An 18,754-nucleotide genomic window follows, 5' to 3' on the forward strand; every position below is an offset into this window, starting at 1 on the left:
AGGTCAGAGCTCTCAGCTTCAACAAGACATTACTCACTCGCTCCCTGCTTGCCACTTCCCTCTGAATTACCAAGCACTCCCTGCACGCAGCCCGGGGATGGAGGCAAACCCCTCCCCTCTGTGCCCTCCAGGGCCAGGGGTGGGGTTTGGGAACCTTGACCAGAGTAGTGCGCCCCACACACACTGTGCAGCATGAGACCAGAGTCACCTACCAGGGACGTTTAGTGCCCTGGTGGGAATCCGACATCTAGCCTCAGAAGGAGCACAGTGTTAAAGCCAAGTAAGAGCCATCAGGACCAGCCAGGGGCCAAATGGCAGGGACTAGATTTCTGTCCCCACAGCTCAGAGCTCACCTCCGATCTCCAGTGACAGACCACAGCATGTCAGCTCACTTTAGAGCTCCCACACTCGAAAGCCACCACACAATACGCAGCACAACTGACTGGTCAGGACAGGCCCAAGGCCAGAAGAGGGGTGGGGGCTTCCAGGTCAGGACTGAAGGGCATTGGCAGAACTGCAGCAGAGGTAGGGGGAGCTCAGGGGTGGAACAGCAGGGGGACTGCAGGTCAGGACTGAGGGGCATGGGCAGTGCTGTGTAGGAGCCAGGACTGAAATCAGGTCTGAGGGGCACTGGCAGCACTGCATGCAGGAAGCTGTCACTGCACATGTCCTCGCTCTGCTGCCCCCCTAGTCAGATCTAGCATTCTCTCCCTCATCCCTAGAACGCCCTAAAGCCAGGGCCGACACTCAGATCTCTGCACTGCACATTTCCCTGGAAGCAATTGTGTAGCAAGGGGAAAAAAAGCCCCAGAGTCACTCACGGAAAGTAGCTAGTGGCAATTGCATTACCAGACATAATTAACACATGAAACAGTGTTCTTCCCAGCAGCCAGGCTCTCAGCCCCAGCAAACCCCTCTCCAGGCTCTCCCGAGAAACCCTTGGCCGCCCCTCTCAATGCGGCTCCTCTCGAGTGCCATTGTCCTCCTCCTGCTGAGCACACGGCCCACAGATCCCCAGTATTATTTCTGAGCAATACTCCAAAAGCAGGTGACTTAAAAAAATACATTCTCTTTTAAACCCCAGCAGGCAGGAGCCTGGAAAGCAGCTTCGTGGTGCGTTTTCAGAGACACAAACACTGTAAAAATGCCAAGGAGTCTTTCATCAGACAGGCTGCAGCAGCCAGACCATTTTCCATCTGCTCCCCACAGCATCCCTGGCTCTGTACACCTAATAATCCACTCTCTGACAGGTCATTACAGAGATTTTTAACCCCAGGAGCCAGGGGCTAACACGCGAGCTGGAAATGAAAAGCACTGACCTCTTGTTTCAATGGCAGAGAAAGTGCAGAATCAGGAGAACGCTGCATGCAGCACTGGAGTCACTAACAGCTTTCAAAAGCCACCATGTGTGTTCTTGCCTCCCTCTTCCCTTGCCCCAGCCCCCCCACCCCCCAGGTAATCCACTTCCCAGCTTGGAGCATGCACAACAGTCAGCATCCTCAGCTCTAATCCACCAGCTGCTCAGATCTACCTGCCTCTCTAGAGCCACTTTCCCGGTCCATCCCTGCCAGATAGTGCCATTTGTGCTTTGTTCCTCCAGCTGAGATCACAAACAGGCTGCTCCCTGCACGGATCAGCTTGGGGGAGGGACAGAGATGTGCAATGATCAATTCACCTCACTCCCCCCAGCCTCCCACCAAAACAAGGAGAAGCTCTTCACATCCAAAGCAGCACAAAACCTCCCTGCCAGCCCCAAGCTCCTGGCCACCACAGGCGCCACGTGCAGAGAATCGCCTTTGTACTGCCAGCCCTCAGCAATTTCTTTGTCCAGATGCACAAGGCCAATAATGAGTTTGACTGCCCAAGCTGTTAGACCACAAAGGCCCCTCTTGGGGATGGGATCAGCCCAAGGACTGGGGGCACGGTATCCCACCAGGGCACTTCAGAGATAACAAATACAGTAATAGACCTTTGCCCAAAAGCCTCTGTTACTCCCACGTGCAAAAGGCACATGCAGACCAAGGTTTTGCTGGGTGATGATGGCTATGGGGCACTACTGGTGAAATACAGACCAGCCTCCCCATCAGGGTGCCCAATAGTTACCCTACACCAATGGCCTCTTAAACAGTTTGTCTGGACTCCAAGGAACTGCACCTGATTCATGTCCAACAGACCACATAGTAGCTGTCCCCCCTCCTTTTGATACTGAGGTGCAGCCTGTAAAAACTACTGGTCCCAGCATGCAACACTCCATGTTGATGCAAGAGTAAGGCCATGTAACCAAGAGTGTGCATTGCATGCTGGGACTTGTAGTTCACATGGCCATGTTACAATAAGGACAGCACATGTACAGCTCCATAAGCCTGTGCTTTGCTCTTGGCCACTATGATGGGATCAGAGAGCTTCCTGCTTGATTCATTTCTATGCCCTCTCAACTGTATTTTTAAAGGTAGGAAAAGCAAAGTAACTCCAAGTGCTATTCAGGAAAGGACCCAGCTGAAAGGGAGATGGAGACACCTCCCTCACTGGAGAAAATCTCCCCCGGCATCCAACAGCAGGGATGTTTTAGAGCTACCATACACAGAATGACTTGACAGCTAAACTAAAGCAGCCCTCTTCATCTCAGCACGATCATTCAGTCCCAATCACCTCCCAATTTCTACCCTTCAGGTTCCAACTCAACCTTAGCCATCAGATGGTAAGTGATTTGGTCCCACTCCAACAAAGCAACCCATAGATGAAGAGCTGCCAGCTCACTGATGTGGCTTCTCAGCCTAGGAAGAATATCATAGATTCAGGGCGGAGCTGGAATGAACACACATGTAGCCCCCAGAGGGTCAGGCGCTCAGTGAGACTCACAGCAGCCAAGCAACTAGGAGCCACTGGCAATTTATCTATGGCAGCCTGCAAAAGCTGATGAGCTGGTGCCCAGCAGGGGCAGATCTGCCCACATGAAAATGCTCCTTTTCAAGCTACACTACCCAATGCACACTGTGCCCTCTGCCTCACCCGTGAGATTGTACTAGTGTAACTGAAGGCAGGACTTGTCCCCCAGCACGGATAAAGAAGAGAAAACCCCTGTAAACAAGACAAAGCAGAGAACTTCAGGGGGCGCTGATCATGTCCACCCCTCACACTGTGCTGGTTGACAACTGAACTAGAGGACATAGGGAATTTCCAGCACACACATCAGGAGACACTAACACAGCCTGGCTCTGTGGACACCTTTACCGACACAGAGAATGCAGCCTGTGCAGACTACAGGTCCTGGCTGCAACACATGCTCTGAGGCAGAGCAAGCGGTGCATGCCAGGACCCGTACTCATCACAGGCTGCCCCTCCATACTCAGGAAGACTCTCATTACAACTTGATTACTGATGCCCATTATGCACAGCCCTCTGGTTCCTAGCAAGTTGCCCCCATTAGGTGCCCATCAGAAACTCTGCCTCCTCTGGGAGAAGGATAAGAGACAAAGAAATCACAGAACCACAGAAAACAGTGAAGGGGCTTATGCAGCCACAGCTAGTGTTCCCCTCACCTCCTCCCATTGCAGGCTTGGTCCCTACACAACAGAAAAGGCATGCGGTCACCTGTGAGGCTGGAAACCTGCCAACAAGGCATTTTAAGATAGGGCCTGGAGCAGAGGTTCTTCAGGGAGACAGTTATCCAATGGGGAATGCTGCACACACACACAGTATCAGACATGAATAATTCAGCTCCATTTGGTGCTGGAACCTCCACAATCCACATCTATGCACTGGGAAGGAGCCAACGCATTAGAGACAAACCGGAAAGTTCACTTTCTGAGCTAACAGCCACTGGCAAACACACCTAGAGAAAGCTATTCAAACAGACAGGGAGCATTTCAAACACACCAGCACCAGGCGGAGACCTAGGAAACCACATTAGCCAGGGCTCTTTGTGCTGGAACACACCCCAGCGGATCCTCTGTAAACCCAAGGAGCCTGCATTCCTTCTGAGCTGTTGTAGTGGAGCAAGAGGCAGAAAAACCTAAACAGGGAATGATTTAACGCCAAAGGGTGACAAAAACCAGAAGCAAGCTATTCCTCTGGCAGCAAGTCAGCCAGCCCACACATAAAGAGACTGTCTCCTACCCATGTGCTCGAATCTGCAGCGCTCCGGGATTAGCCTCTGGTGGCTTCCAGACATGACTGACTGCAATTTTCACCCTGATTAACTTTCAGGAATGCCCGCAACAAGGAACAGCAAAGACGACGGGAAATCTCCTGTGCGAGGTGTTTCCTCTGGCCAGACGGCTGCCACTCTACAGCAGACCAAAGCAGAGGAGGGTTTCAAATAACTGCTCACCCTCACTGGACCAAGTCCAAGACAGCAAATGCACCCATCTGTCCAAGAGCAGCCCCCAATGATAGGAGGGGGAGGCAATCCCAGCACCAGTTGGAGGGAGGAGTGGAATCAGAAGAGCAAAATCTCAGTCAGAACAAAGTAGGAATTGCTGTTCGCTGCATGGAACAACTACCCACCCCATCCAGCCCCACGGGTGCACAGTTTTCCAAGCGGGACAATGCAGAAATGCGAGAGGATGCTGTACTGAAGGCCCTTTCTCCCGCCATCTAGTGCTGGCAGCCAGCCTACAGCTTTCCCCATATGTTGCCTCCACACAAGATCCTTTTTTGTTTCCTTTTACGACTAAAGAAACTCAAGAGGGGACTCGCCTTCCTTTTCAGAGCTGCAGTGCCAACTCTCTGCTCTCCACTCCTAATGCTACCTCTGTAATCCCCCAGCCTGGCTTGTTTGGGTTGGATTTTTTTTTAAAGTAACTCCCATGTCGTTTTTGTAGATTTCTTTTTAAGATGTTCCTTTCTCCCCGCCCCCTCTCTAGGATGAAAAAAATGTTGAACAAGAGCCAGCTGGCACGCACAAGAGGAGACTGAGAAATCTGCACAAAGGAGCTTCCTCACTCACTTGCTGCTTTCAGATCAAGAACAGTGCAGGGGAGGGAGTTCTGCTCTCCCCTACACATCAGTCCAGCTGGAGCAGACAAAGGAGATTTACCATGACACCCCTGCGAGCTGCCACCCAACTGGTGTAGGTTTCCTGTATCGCATTCACACAGTGGGTGTCCAAGACGTTCCAAAACACAGCAAAGTCCAGGTTTCAAAACACGCTGTTAACTCTGGAATTAAGCACGGTTTGAAGGGGAAGCTAACATGTCACTTGCTTTTTCTCAAAAGACCAGGGGCCACCAAAGTTTGCCCAATCAAGGGCCACGCTGGCAACCTGCCAGGAGCAAGAAGGCTGAACCCACTTTGAATAAAATGGAGCCACCCTCCTCTTTTAATATGGAGGTGCACCTCCATGAAAACTACAGCTCCCAGCATGCAATGCAGCCGGATCCTTTGGCTGGAAGTAGAACAATGCATGCTAGAACCTGTCGTTTCCATCGGCTGCACCTTTGGATTAGAAGAGGAATCTGACCTTGGATGGCATCTGGATCATAAGTCATTCTTGGGTCTGCTTTGTAACACACGGAGATCCTGGAATGAAAGGCACTATAGAAGTGCAGAATATGGCATTACTGTCTCCCTCCACCTCTGGTTATAATCAGCCCTTTGACAAGGAGCAGCAGATAACTGGAAGCAATTGGAGGTGTCGGGGGAGATAAAGACCAGCACAGTCATTCTGAGAAGACCTTGTCTGCATATGGATCACTAGGCTGCTTTGGGAAGGAAACCACAGCCAAGTCCACACTGATGTCAGCTGGAAGTTTTAATTTACAGCTCCCCTGAACATCAACTAGTGTTTTACATACAAAAAATGAATTCAACTTTCAGCTGAGAAATTCAGCATCAAGTCAGAAAATGCAGAGTTAAGGTTAAAAACTCAACCTTGAGTCTGCCTCCCAGGCTTATAACTTTCAAATATGGCCTTTCCTGACAGCCACGTTCAATTACATCCATACAAAGAGGAATTTCCTATTAAACACCAAATACAGTAACATACAGTCATTTCAGAACCAGTCTGGTCTAAACTTCAGAAAAAGCTTAGTCAGATTATTTAAAAACTCTATGCTCGTTTTTATTAGTTTATTTAACTCCAATGTCAAATAGACATTGGGGAGAGAAAAAACAAGGAGTCCTTGTGGCACCTTAGAGACTAACATTTATTTGGGCTATAACCCACTTCATCAGATGCATGGAATGGAAAATACAGTAGGCAGACTCTCGTGCTTAAAGATTGCAACACACATCCCCACCCGCCTCATCCCTTCAGTTGAGGTCCAAGAACTCCCAATACATAACCTCCAAGAAATCCTCCAGCAAAACCAAGGAAGACCCGTCTTGACATTGCTGATATTTCTGAGGTAAGAACTAAAGCAGGAGTTAAAAGCCCACACATAGAATCATAGAATATCAGGATTGGAAGAGACCTCAGGAGGTCATCTAGTCCCACCCCCTGCTCAAAGCAGGACCAATCCCCAACTAAATCATCCCAGCCAGGGCTTTGTCAAGCCTGACCTTAAAAACCTCTAAGGAAGGAGATTCCACCACCTCCCTAGGTAACCCATTCCAGTACTTCACCACTCTCTGAGTGAAAAGTTTTTCCTAATATCCAACCTAAACCTCCCCCACTGCAACTCGAGACCATTACTCCTTGTTCTGTCAACGATTCTTTTCTTTTAACCATCAGCAAGTCACTCAATGTTGCCTTTAACCTGAGTTCATGGCACAGAATTTCCTTTAAAAAAGTTGCTACTGGGATTTATAGCTCTTTAGATTTGCAATTATTTGGCTCTGATTTCACCTAAGCCCTGGAATTTTTGACCGAAGCCTACTGCGTAGGGAACAAAATATACCTCTTAAGCCTTATCTGGCAATTTGTGTGGCAGAAGACCAGAGTTTTGCATCTCAAATGTATTTAACACATAGCTAAACTTCTTTTAACTACTTGGCACTAACTAAATTCATTCTCCAGCAGAATTTATGCTAATATTGACATAACTGAACAAGAAACATCCTCATACATGATATTTAGATTTAATCAATTTTACGGCAGCTGTTCCAATTAAGCAGGCATCAAATATTGTATTAATTATATTATATACTTTATATCTATACAACACCACCTCAGTAGCCTGTAGGGTGGAGGATGATAGCCAAACAGTATAAAGAACAACACCGGGGCAAACGTCTGCTCTTAATAAAAGCATCATAAGCGCCAATATCCACAAAGAGGGGCATCCATTTAAAATATCAAGTCTGAAAAATGTTAGTCTTTAAGGTGCCACCGGACTCCTCATTGTTTATATGCAAAACAGATTATCTGAAGGAAAACAAAGGGTTGAGCCACACTGGCTAGATTTGACCCTATGGCTCCCAAGAAGTGGAAGGGGAAGATTTCAAATCCTGTGTTCAGGAGGCCACTAAGCTACATCCTCCAGGAGAGTCTAAAAACTCCATCTCTACCCTTGGGAACATCTCATTTTCCTTCTAAATCAGTTTTTAGCTGAAGGAAGTGCTTCTTCCAAATACTGCCCCCTCCCTATGCTCCCTCCTCTCACTCCTTCCCAAGATTCCCTGCTCCCCTTATAGTTCTAGAGAAGGCAGCAGAGCAAAGAGGGATGTGCCCATTTGCTCACTGCTCCTCCAAGCTGCGGAGATAGCTAATAGCATCTCTCTAGCACTTTCCATTTCCAAAATGCTGTTCAAATGCTAACTGCTTACTGCCCGCAGACTGCCCCACACTGATAAATACTGTCATCAGTTTACAGCTAGGAAGACATGCATGCACAGAGGTTAAGTGACATGCCGTTTGTCATATTGCAAGCTAGCATCAAAACCAGGTTAGGCGTGGACTGCTGGGCCCATGCCTAACCCAACCCAGAGTGCCTCCAAAGCAACCCCAAACTGCAGACAGCTCACTGGCCCTAGCGTCAGGGGAGACACAAAAGACGGTCCACCCTTCACCTTGTGCAATGCAGGGTGGGATTTTGGGGAACCTCATGCTGCTGCAACACTGACCCTATCCATGGCAAGACAACTGGTCCTTTCCTGTTGTGATGTCATCTGTGCCTCCCATGTGCAGATACCCCAAGCCAACAAACAAGACACCTAGTGTCAGGTTAGCATTAAACAAGAGGGCCAAGGGTATGCCTGCAACCAAGGTCAGTAGGTACTGTATTAATAGCTCCCTTTTGCAGTGGGAGAGCCACACAGGCTAACCAGCAGTGTGAGCTAGAGGTGGATCCGGCAGACCTAGTACACAGAAGAGCTGTGATCTAACCCCATTCTGACAGTCACTAGTCTGTCACCCTGGGAAAGTCACTTCCCTTCTCAGGCCTCAGTTCTCCTGCCTGTCAAACAGAGATAAGTGATAGTTCTCAACCTCAGAGGGAGCTGGGAGGATTACTGAGGCCAGTCAGGAGCAAGTGGTCATAGACTGCAGGTGACCATACCTCTAGACAATATGGCCTCTAGCAGGGCACTGCCTCCTCATCCGGGGAGAAATTTTACACTAGCCCAAATGTCCTGCAGTGAATTTTGCCAGACTTTTTAAGTCCCTGCCAGTTTATCATGGTAAAGCATTTTAAGAGTAGCCCTGAGGTTCAAACCCCCAAAGCTGCAATTAAGCTAAAACACAAACTTCCCCTGCCCCCACGACCCCCTGCAATGCCTCTAGGCCTTAGCTCAAACAAAGAAACCCCACAGAGCAGCCCAATGACCATGGAGAAAGAGGTTTTCAGGGTGCAGAACTACTGAGCCAGTTTCCTTCCCACAGGGCTTGGTTCTTAAATCCAACACCCAACCCACACTATGAACTTTTACCATGGCTGTACTCTAAATATTGTGTCTGCACACCTGATTGCTAACACCTTGTCAGTCGTCATGGCAGCCCTAGCCAGAGCCTAGGCTGTTACTCTGGTTTTCCCTGTAGACCAGTGTCCTCTTACCATGCCTGTCCTCTGTACCTCATTTGGCTGGTCCTCCTTTCTAACAAAAAGAACCAGGAAAATACCCCCAAGTGCACTGCCCACCTGCTGCTCTGCGTGGCCGCCCTCTGAGCACTCTATCCCCATTCAAGTACAATGGGGCAGCACAGAGGTTCTCAACTTTTTTTCTGAGCTCCCCCAGCCCCAACACGCTATAAACATTTCATGGCCCACTTGTGCCACAACAACTGGTTTTCTGCATATCCAATAGATGAAAAGTCAGGTTCAGTGCTAGGGGGTAGGAAACAGGGCAATTGCTCAGGGCCCCATGCTACGAGGGGCTCCGCGAAGCTAAGTTGCTCAGGCTTTGGCTTTCTGCCTCGGGCGGTGGGGCTCGGGCTTCAGCTTTCTGCCCTGGGCCCCAGCGAGTCTAACGTCAGCCCTGCTCTCTGGTTTATTCTGGCGGATGCCCTGAAAGCTGCTCGCAGCAAGGGGGCCCTGGACCCCTGGTTGAGAACCACTAGGATAGCCCCCGGGGTACTTTGTGTGCGCCCCCTCCAAGTACTCTATCCTCTGCCCAACCACAATGGGATGGCTGCCCAGGTTTTCCCAACACACACTGATAGAAGGAGAGTTAGAGAGCGTGGTAGGTGCAGACACACACATGCAGCTATGATGGCATAAAAGCTGCTATGTGAACACAAACTAAACAATGTTAACTTGTAACCAGTTACAGGGACTGACTCTATACTAGAAAAGTTAGTACCCATATTACCGTAACTGCCAGCAATAGTGCAGATGCACTAGTGTAGACAGGGTTCAGGCGTTGTACCGTGGTGTCATGAAAACCTGCTCGCTAAGCTGTCTGTAACATATTTTTAGCTCAAATGCCCTCTACCTGGTTACAAAGCCACTGTTAAGAGCTGCATTATGGACTCAGCCTGAACGACACCTAAAAAACAAGCCAAATTTGGGCAAATTCATTCAACTGGCACCGGGCAGTTGTGTATCAGTGAAGTTTTTGATAGGCACATATGGGACAAGACTCGCTTTTCATTCTCTCTCACACACAGAACGTCTGTTAGAAAAACTGAACTGGTGTAACTACACTGATTTAAAATCAATCTACTTGTACTGTTTGAAAGAGTCACCAGCCAATGAGAAAGAGAAGTGTGAAAAATGGGATAAGAGGGGATCCCCATAATCCCAAGAAAGTGGATGGGGAAAACAAAAGCTCCAGAGAGATAATAAAAGGCCACATGAAGCCAGTGGGCACAAGTGACAGTGCTGAAGCTGGCAACGTACTGGGAGAAAGAGCGCTTCAGTTTTTCCCTGTTCATCTAATGCCATCTGGACAAACAAATACCATAATTTAAGGATTCACATACTTTACAGTTTAACTTTGCCCTGGCTGGTATTGGAGCAGGGAGGGGATGAACTGGGTGTAACCAAATAGGCTCTTCCCACCTTTAATTTATGGGATTCTTCAGGCAAATAGCAAGATTACCATGAAAAACCAGCCTTGTCAGCTCCAGTCGCCTTGGCAGGATCTAGGGCTTGCTTCAAGCTGGCTGTGCTCTGAGATTCCAGTTCAGCTCCTGCTGCCTGAGGGAGAGGAGGGGGAAGGAAGACAGAAGGGGTGGGGGAGGTGGATCTGGGCAGTGATTATAATAGCTGCAGTAATTAGAGTGTTTCCAAGTGGCTAGTGGAGTTGTTCCCTAAGCAGATGACTCCAGCGGGGGTGGGGGAAGGGAGGGCCAAGGATAAAGCAAGCATGCCTCAGTGAGCACCACATTCAGGGAGAAAGCAGCCTGGAGTCAGCACTGGCGCTCACAACACCGACTGGCGGGAAGGGAAACATGACAGGGGAAGTTTGTTTCTAACGTCAAAAGCTCATCACCAAATTCAGGGAAAATAACTAGATTGATCTAAATGAGTCATGTGACCGGCAAAGCAATGGCTTCCAGCCACGATTCTGCTTTGATCCCAACATCCGGGAGTCAAGTAGCATAGGCCAGGTACAGTGCCGCGCAAAGAGCCCCAGACTGCCCTGGGAGTGACCTCTTCACTGCCCTGATGGCCTGCCCCTCCCAATAGGTCACAGGATTGCCTGTCTGCCTGTCTTGCTCACAGGCCTTTCAATCTAGCAGACATGCAGAATTCTAGGCCTCCTTAGGGAGACCACAAATGCACGGCACTGGCAGCCTCAAATGCTTTAGCAGAAGAGGAAAATGTCTCTGATTCCAAAAATGAAGGGACTGCCACTTCATCTATTAATGCCCTTAATTCCCCTCATTCAATAACCAATTAGTGCACCTTGGCTAAAGCTAGCAAGGGCTTCACCTACAGGAGTAGAATGTATATTACCTGCACTCATGATCTCTCTTGCTGTCAAGCGTCAGCCCAGGAGCAGTTTGGGAGAGGCCAATCAGACTGCAAGGCAAGGTCTACGGACATGCAGGAACAAATCCGAGTGCAGGGAATACTAGACGACAAAACCCCTTCAGCAATTTTTTTAGGGAGGGATAATAAATAGGTGTATTTTATAGATTAATAAAGCACATTTGAAAACCCATGATATACATCAGACCCTGGCTAATTCACACTAATGACCCATTGAAAATTACACAATTTTGTGAATTAGCAAGTACATAAAGGAATACAATAAAAAGAAAGAATAATGCATTGAAATGTACTTTGCTCATTTATTTTGTTAGCTGTAGTTCCATTTTAATTACTCGTGGTGATACTGCAAATGCTAGGAAAGGTTCTATGTTAGGTTTTGCAAAAATAATGAAATCTTGCTAACAAGAAATCTCACTACAGCATTTGCTACTAAATCTTTGGGGAGAGACCAACAATTCTTGTGCAGATTAGCAAAGTTCTACTCTACAGCGGTATTCACAGTAGCACTATGTAATGCCCCATTTTCATTCATTTGAAAGTTCGCAAAGGACTGTTCTTGTAAGACTAAAACTGCCTATTCTTTTTGTCTCATCACAGAAATAAGATTCTGAGGTAGTTTTGCATAAAATCCTTCCATAGTCCTAAATTAACCGAGCAGGATAATATCTCATTTTTAAAAACAAAAAAGATAAAACACATTACACAAACTCATGCGGCACAAGTGGTCAGTTTTCAGTAAGAATCACATTGCCGTGTGCACACAAAGACAAAATAACTAAATTACAAAGTTAGAGGTGACAAAAGCACTGTATAAAAAGTTTCCAGCCACTTAACAGCACAGGTGTATTGACCCAGATAGAAGTAATGTACACCAGGGGTTGTATTTAACATCTGATGTTGCAAAATCATTCCACATCTGCTGCTGTGTGCAGGGAAGGCACAAAGAGAGTCCTTTGCAGTTGCTCCCCCCAAATAAAAGAAGGAAATAAAATGCAAAAAAACTTACCAATTTAAAACACAAAAGTCAAGATTCTCAGGCATGAACCTTGACTCATTCACATATACTATTTTCAACTATTGCTTAGACTTGGGTGCAGAACATAATATATAGTACATGCATGCAGCTGAGTTAACTTTGCCTTTGGCAACTGAACTTCCTGGCTCCTGTGTGTTCAGATCTGAAACCTTAACACTGCTTTAGGTTTTGCAATGTGTACTCCTTTCTAGACATGCAAGCAGCATGATACTTAGATATCTACATTAAATGTGCATAAACGTATCAGTAAAACAGGAAGGCTATACATTACAACGATGGCCTGGTGGTAAAGGCACAAGAGTGGGAGCCAGGGCTCCTGACCCTGCATGCATCTGTGGGAATAAGAGGAGAGCAGTAGATGGGAACTTGGCTGCATTTATAGGAACAAGCTCTTAGGGGCACTAAACACGGAAGCGGAGGAATGGATCAAAGGTTAGGAAAACATCGGTCCATATCTTCCAGTGAATCCCCAAAGAGATGCCTGAAATCTCCCCTTGACCTGGGAGTTCCCATGTAATCTACAAATTTACAAAGGAAACACTGATCAGCCAAACTAGGGACAACAGCCACACAAAGATTTTCTGTGTAAGGATTTCAGCGGAATACACGCCACTGCAGCCAAGCATTCACCTTGCTCTGCCCCAGGCCTCTGGCACCGCCGCTCTGCAGGTCAGCCAAAGCGGGTGTTTCTGTGTGTACAAGCAATTGCTCCCAGCGAAACCCTCACCAGCAGGCCTCACCTCCCTTTGTCACTGAACAGGCATGTGATCTGCACAGTGTAAACATGTGCCCACAATTTTCTCTGGGCAGGGCTGTTTCTAATGCCAGATAATCCAACCACAATGAGGACGGGGGCATAAAAGCCTTAAAGGATGCAACTGTGCACACACTCCATGTGTTGCATCCCAGAAACAGTGCACCTGGAACCATAAATACCATCCTATTTACATAACACTCAGTAGCAGAGAGACAAAGAGACTTAATACAGTGTATTTAATATTCCTATTACACTAGTGCCCAGAGGCCCCAATCAGCATCAGAGAGCCATTGTGCTAGGCACTGTGCAAACACACAATGAGACATAGTCCCTGCCCTGAAGAATTTACAGAAATCCTGGCTCAAGTCTGCCGAAGTGCAAGGTCAAAGGAGACATAAATTGGCTCAGCTCTGTCTGGTTCCCTGATGAACATTTGCTCAGAAGCACAGTGGGCAGTCCAAAGCCAATGAACGATGGGTGCGTATCACAGTTACACACACAACTACAGCCTCAGATCACCCCAGGAGACCTGTCTCCACTATACACATAGGGAAAGAATCCCATTTTTAGCTGTCACGCCTGCATCACTCATCAATGAGTAACACAACATACGACTCCACACCAGCCCAACAAGAGAGCTCAGTTATTGCAGGGTTGCCCATAAGTATGTATTGCCTTAGTGGTAGGTTTTCAGGAGGGAGGGGGTACTAAAAGGGAAAACAGCACTGCAGCATGTAGAGAATGTGGTCAAAAGCAACTTGGACACTGCAAACATATTCTTGGGGAAAGCTGGGCCAAATTAAATTTGACCTATCTCAACAGCGTCCCATTAAAATTTCCAGTGTACTGGTTGGACAGCATACTCCAATATGTTATCACTCCTCACCCTGAAGAGAGACGCACAGAGAGAGAATAAATCAGATTCTTAATGAACACTAAAGAATCCTGATCCGAAGAAGTGGGTATTCACCCACGAAAGCTCATGCTGCAAAACTTCTGTTAGTCTATAAGGTGCCACAGGATTCTTTGCTGCTTCTACAGAACCAGACTAACACGGCTACCCCTCTGATACTTAATGAACACTGGCCCTTACCTCTCAAAGTTCATTTATTGCATTCACTTTGTTGCCTACCTGGTGCCTCTCACGCAGTGGGATTTCTTAGGCTAGACTACTGGCTGTTTATACTTCACTACTAGCTATTTCTGCCTATTCTTTCGTAAAAAAACTTATTTTTAGGTAGATTAATGATTGAAGAGCAATAAATACATCAAAGACAGAGTGGGTTTCTCCCAGGAGCCAGGAAGTATAGGAAAATGAGTGCATCACCCACATATCTAATATTCAGGCTGGGAGAAGCCTGAGAGGACCTGCTACCCCATGATCCCACTAGAGGAGCGATTCCTTTTGCTATATTCACAACTGCTACTGCCCTTGCTGGGACATTAATCCAAACAGCAGCACAGGCCCCACCCCATGACACTGCCTGCAAAGAGCAGTGTTTATTTCCTAAATGAATGGAACAGCAATACGAAGGTGCACATGTGTAAGATAGACATGTCTATGCATGCTCATACATATAGCATGTAAGACTGAATAAGGAGCAGTTCAAATAACAGTCACATAAAGATGTGTATCCAAGATGCAAACAAACAACAGAAAGTATCCAGCTTGGGATATTCCCAATGTGTCCTGGCTAAACTCCAGTTAAGGTCATTACAGCCTGTCTGCTGATTTCCTCTGGTGGTTTTAACTGATGCAGCATTCTTGTCCTAAACTGTTGGAAAGCAATGTTGTGCAATCCTAAACAGCTGTCATTTCCCACCCCAGAGGTGGCAGTATTTCAAGGATGTACATGGGTCACTTCCCACATCTTATACCCAACCACAGAGATTTTGGGAGGCAAATGAATGTCTGAGGATGGAAGGGGGGAGAAAATGTTGAAGCATTACTTTTATGAAAATACTCTCATTCCGAAGCAGGTAACATTTTGCTTGTAAATCACACTATAAGGAAGCTAATCAATAAATAAGGGGATTGGATTTTCCAAGCACTGTGAGCCAACAAAGAGAACATGCAGAATAACCCTGTGCCAGAGTCACTGCACAGAGCATGGAAACAGGTTTACGTAAATATATCCAGACAGGCAAGACTATGGAAGGGAATCTCCTGTTCCCCACAGTGCTCTGTTCCCATTGCAGGGCTGGCCACACAATGGCCAGCTGTGCAGAGCAGATGATTCAGCACAGGAGCTGGCATCCTTACTCTTTGGGGGGGTGGGGGGGGAGAGAAGAAATGTGCCCATGAGATGTTCATTGTCCCTTGCAAAAAAAAAAAAAAAAAAAATCTGTGTACAACCTCCCATCCAGTGGTAATGGTCTGCCTGGTACGGCAACAAAATGGCCTGCTAGGAGGCTTCCCAGACGGAGCAGAGCCAAGTCTCACAGACAAGACTTGAACCCGTGACCTTCCCTGTGTATACAATGGGCAGGCAAGAGAGAGCGGCTTTATCTCTGGAGCAGCAGTTCTCACCCTTCTGCTTCACTCAGATAAAATCAGACCAATTACTGTGGGCTCCCAGCACAGCCAGTTTGTTCCTCACCTTAGTCCAAACTGGTGTCACCCAGAGACATTTGCCATTTCTCCTGCAATCAAGGAATGAAAATATCCCCCGCTTGGGGAGCAAGCCCCAGAACAGCAGAGATAAACCTTGCACAAGTTACATCCCAATCCCAACTCCTCCTCTGGCCAGGAACCACACTCCCTTCGGGGCCCTGTCCCATTCCAGAAAAAGAGAGAAGACAACTGAAATCAAACAGATTCATCCTCTCAGTCCAATTCTAGGCACCTACCACTCACAGCATTCCCCTGCCCCCTTCCAGATGGAGGACATGCAGGGCAAGCTGATCCTGTGGCCCAGCAGGAGGTGGCAGGCTTCAGAACAACAGCACGAGGGCTCCAAGGATAGATACTAGCACTTCTCTGAACAGCCTAGCAGAGGATCAAGGAACGCAGTCAAACCCGCCTTTAATTAAGGTGATCTGAAGTGCCTTGCCTAGGATTGTGACCCACAGATGCCGCTGCCTCTGGCGCCCATGAGAAACAGTGTTCAGAGAGGCAAGATTTCTTCCCACATTGACTGTTTGCATTTCAGTGAAAAGTCTCTTGGAGGATTTAATTCTCTGTGATCTGTGCTGAGAAAATCCCCCAGAAGGGCTCTGTCCTTTTCCCCTCTGCAAGCCGAACGCTGGGGACGTGAAACTGCTGTGGGCTGCTGCCTGTCTCTTTCTCACACAACCCTACAACACACACACGGGTCAGATGTTCTTCCTCCTTGTCAGGCACAGGCCCAAAGGGAGAGAAGGAAATCAGTCATCAGAAAGCACAGTGATCGAACCCACATTGCAAATAAAGGAAATGGAGAAAGCCGCGGTGCCAGCACAATGCCCGGAGGCTAGGAAGGAGCCTGCCAGGAGGCAGCCTGGCAGAGAACACCACAAACCTCCCCAAGAGACACTTCACTTGTTTCCCCAAGTTCTTAATTCCTGGCAGCATGAGGATTGGGGTGAAGGACACGGGGGAGGAAGAGAACACTAACTCTGCTGAGGCCTGAGTGCTGGGATTTGAGATCACTCTCCCAACCAATCTGCAACTTGTGTCTGCCCTTTACCCTCATCCCTTCCCTACCCGGTTTCCTTAAACCACCTGCTCCAGCACCCTCTCCCGCCCAAGCAACCACATGCTTAACACTTGGTGCTTAACATCCCATGCCTCATATCCAGCCAGGACACAGCACCCAGTCTCTATCTAAAGATCTGTCCTTGTGCCACGTCCCTGTTTGCCCTGGTCCTGCCCCCCACTCCCTTCCCCACCTTGGCACTAACCCTGCCCCATGTCACCCACCTCTGTGACCCCTCAGACCCTAGCACCCCATTACACCCCCCTGACCAGCACACCCCCGTGAGCCCGCAGGCCCTGGTGCCCCCAGCCCAGCCACCAACACACTGAGCCCTGCAAGCAACAACAGACACAAGGAGAGAGAGATCCTAAGCCCCCTCTACCCCCCCACCGCTTCCAGGAGGACATATTCCGGGGGCAGGGAAGGACTCCCCCTCCACCGACTCACCGGGGGAGGGGATCACACTCCCGGGCCGCCCCCCCCTCCGACTCACCGCGGGGGGAGGGGGTCACGCTCCCAGGCCGCCCCCTCCGACTCACCGCGGGGAGGGGTCACGCTCCGGCCGCCGCCCCCTCCGACTCACCGCGAGGAGGGGGTCACGCTCCCGGGCCGCCCCCCCCTCCGACTCCCCGGGGGGGGTGGGGGTCACGCTCCCGGGCCGCCCCCCCCTCCGACTCACCGCGGGGGGTGGGGGTCACGCTCCCGGGCCGCCGCCCCCACCGACTCACCGCGGGGAGGGGTCACGCTCCGGGCCGCCGCCCCCACCGACTCACTGGGGGTCTCGCCCGGGAGCCCTCCCCGCCAGGCCCCGCGGCCGATCCCGGACTCACCCGGCTGCGGTCCCGTCCCGGGCGCTCCACTAAGTCTCCTCCATGGAGCCGCCGGGCTCCCAGCGCCGCCGGCTACGGGCCCGGGGCCGCCGCCATCCCGCCGCGCCTTGCCGCGCTCAGTGCAGGCCGCTCCGCGCCTCCGGCCGGGGGCTCTCAGCGGCCACCGCGCTCCGGGCTCGGCTCAGCGCGCACCGGGCGGGGGACCCGGAGCGCGGAACCCGGATCCGGAGCCGCCGTGACTCACTGAGCCGGGCGGAGAGAAAACCCGGCTCGCGGAGCCGCCGCCACCACCATCAGGCGGGGAAAACCTGCAGCCGGGACCCCCCCTGCACACAGACCGCCGGAGTCGCGGGGTCCAGCCTTAGGGCCCAGGCGGGGAGCAGGGAGACAGGACTAGGACGAGGAGCCCCAGGGAGAAACCCGGAACACGGACCCAGACTGGGATCCGCCCCAGAGATCGGGATTCCACAGGACAGAGGGAAACCCAGAGCACATGGAGCCAAACCCTCTGATGAGCATGAACCTCAGCAGGAAGGGCACCAGAGCGTCCACACAGACATGGGGGACACCACTGCTGAGCTGGAAAGGGAAATCCAGACCAGGGGCATAGCCACCGGTGGGCACTTAGCATCCAGGCCCACCCAAATCTGAGCAGGGTGTAGTGCTGCCCGAGCAGTCTGGAGTGTCACTCGGACACTGAAATCCAGGCGGGAGCTATGCACCCGCCCTTCAAAAAGCTATGCTCTGGCAGCTCTGCCTTGCCATTTTCTGAGCCACCCTGTGTGCATGCCCCGCTTGGCAGGTAAAGCCCTATGTCTGGGGGCACCAGGGCTAGGAAGAGGGTGTGGTGTCAGGGGAAAAGCTGAGCTAGCACAGTCTGGCATTGCCTGTCCACCCGAAAGTCATGGCCTATCCAAATTTCCACTCCTACCTACACCACTGATTCAGACTAAGCCAAAAAAAAAACTATAGCAGGATGGGAAAGCTGGTCTGGTGGGAAAGGCAAGCCAAGAGACCCACATTCAAGTCCCAATTTAGCCTCACAGTTCTTATGTGATCTGGAGCAAGTTACTTAGGGCAGGTCTACCCTAGCTCTTACTTCCATATAACTTAAGTCAATCGGGAGTGTGGAAAAG

General features: G+C 49.7%; 1 protein-coding gene across 2 annotated transcripts in view; it reads right to left on the minus strand.

The window, feature by feature from the left end:
• The window catches only part of ZNF609 (zinc finger protein 609), a 113,565-nt gene extending 95,720 nt beyond the window's left edge, over positions 1-17,845 (minus strand). Inside the window, exon 1 of one of the 2 annotated variants that reach the window (XM_039492270.1) lies at positions 17,619-17,845. The gene's annotated coding sequence lies outside the window, so the exon portion shown is untranslated. Of the gene's footprint in view, positions 1-10,419; positions 11,524-17,618 lie in introns of those variants that run through there. The other variant, XM_039492271.1, reaches the window with a different exon arrangement.
• Between the last annotated feature and the right edge of the window lie 909 nt (positions 17,846-18,754).

Source organism: Mauremys reevesii, linkage group 10 (genome assembly GCF_016161935.1).
Source record: "Mauremys reevesii isolate NIE-2019 linkage group 10, ASM1616193v1, whole genome shotgun sequence".
Classification (NCBI taxonomy): Eukaryota; Metazoa; Chordata; order Testudines; family Geoemydidae; genus Mauremys; species Mauremys reevesii.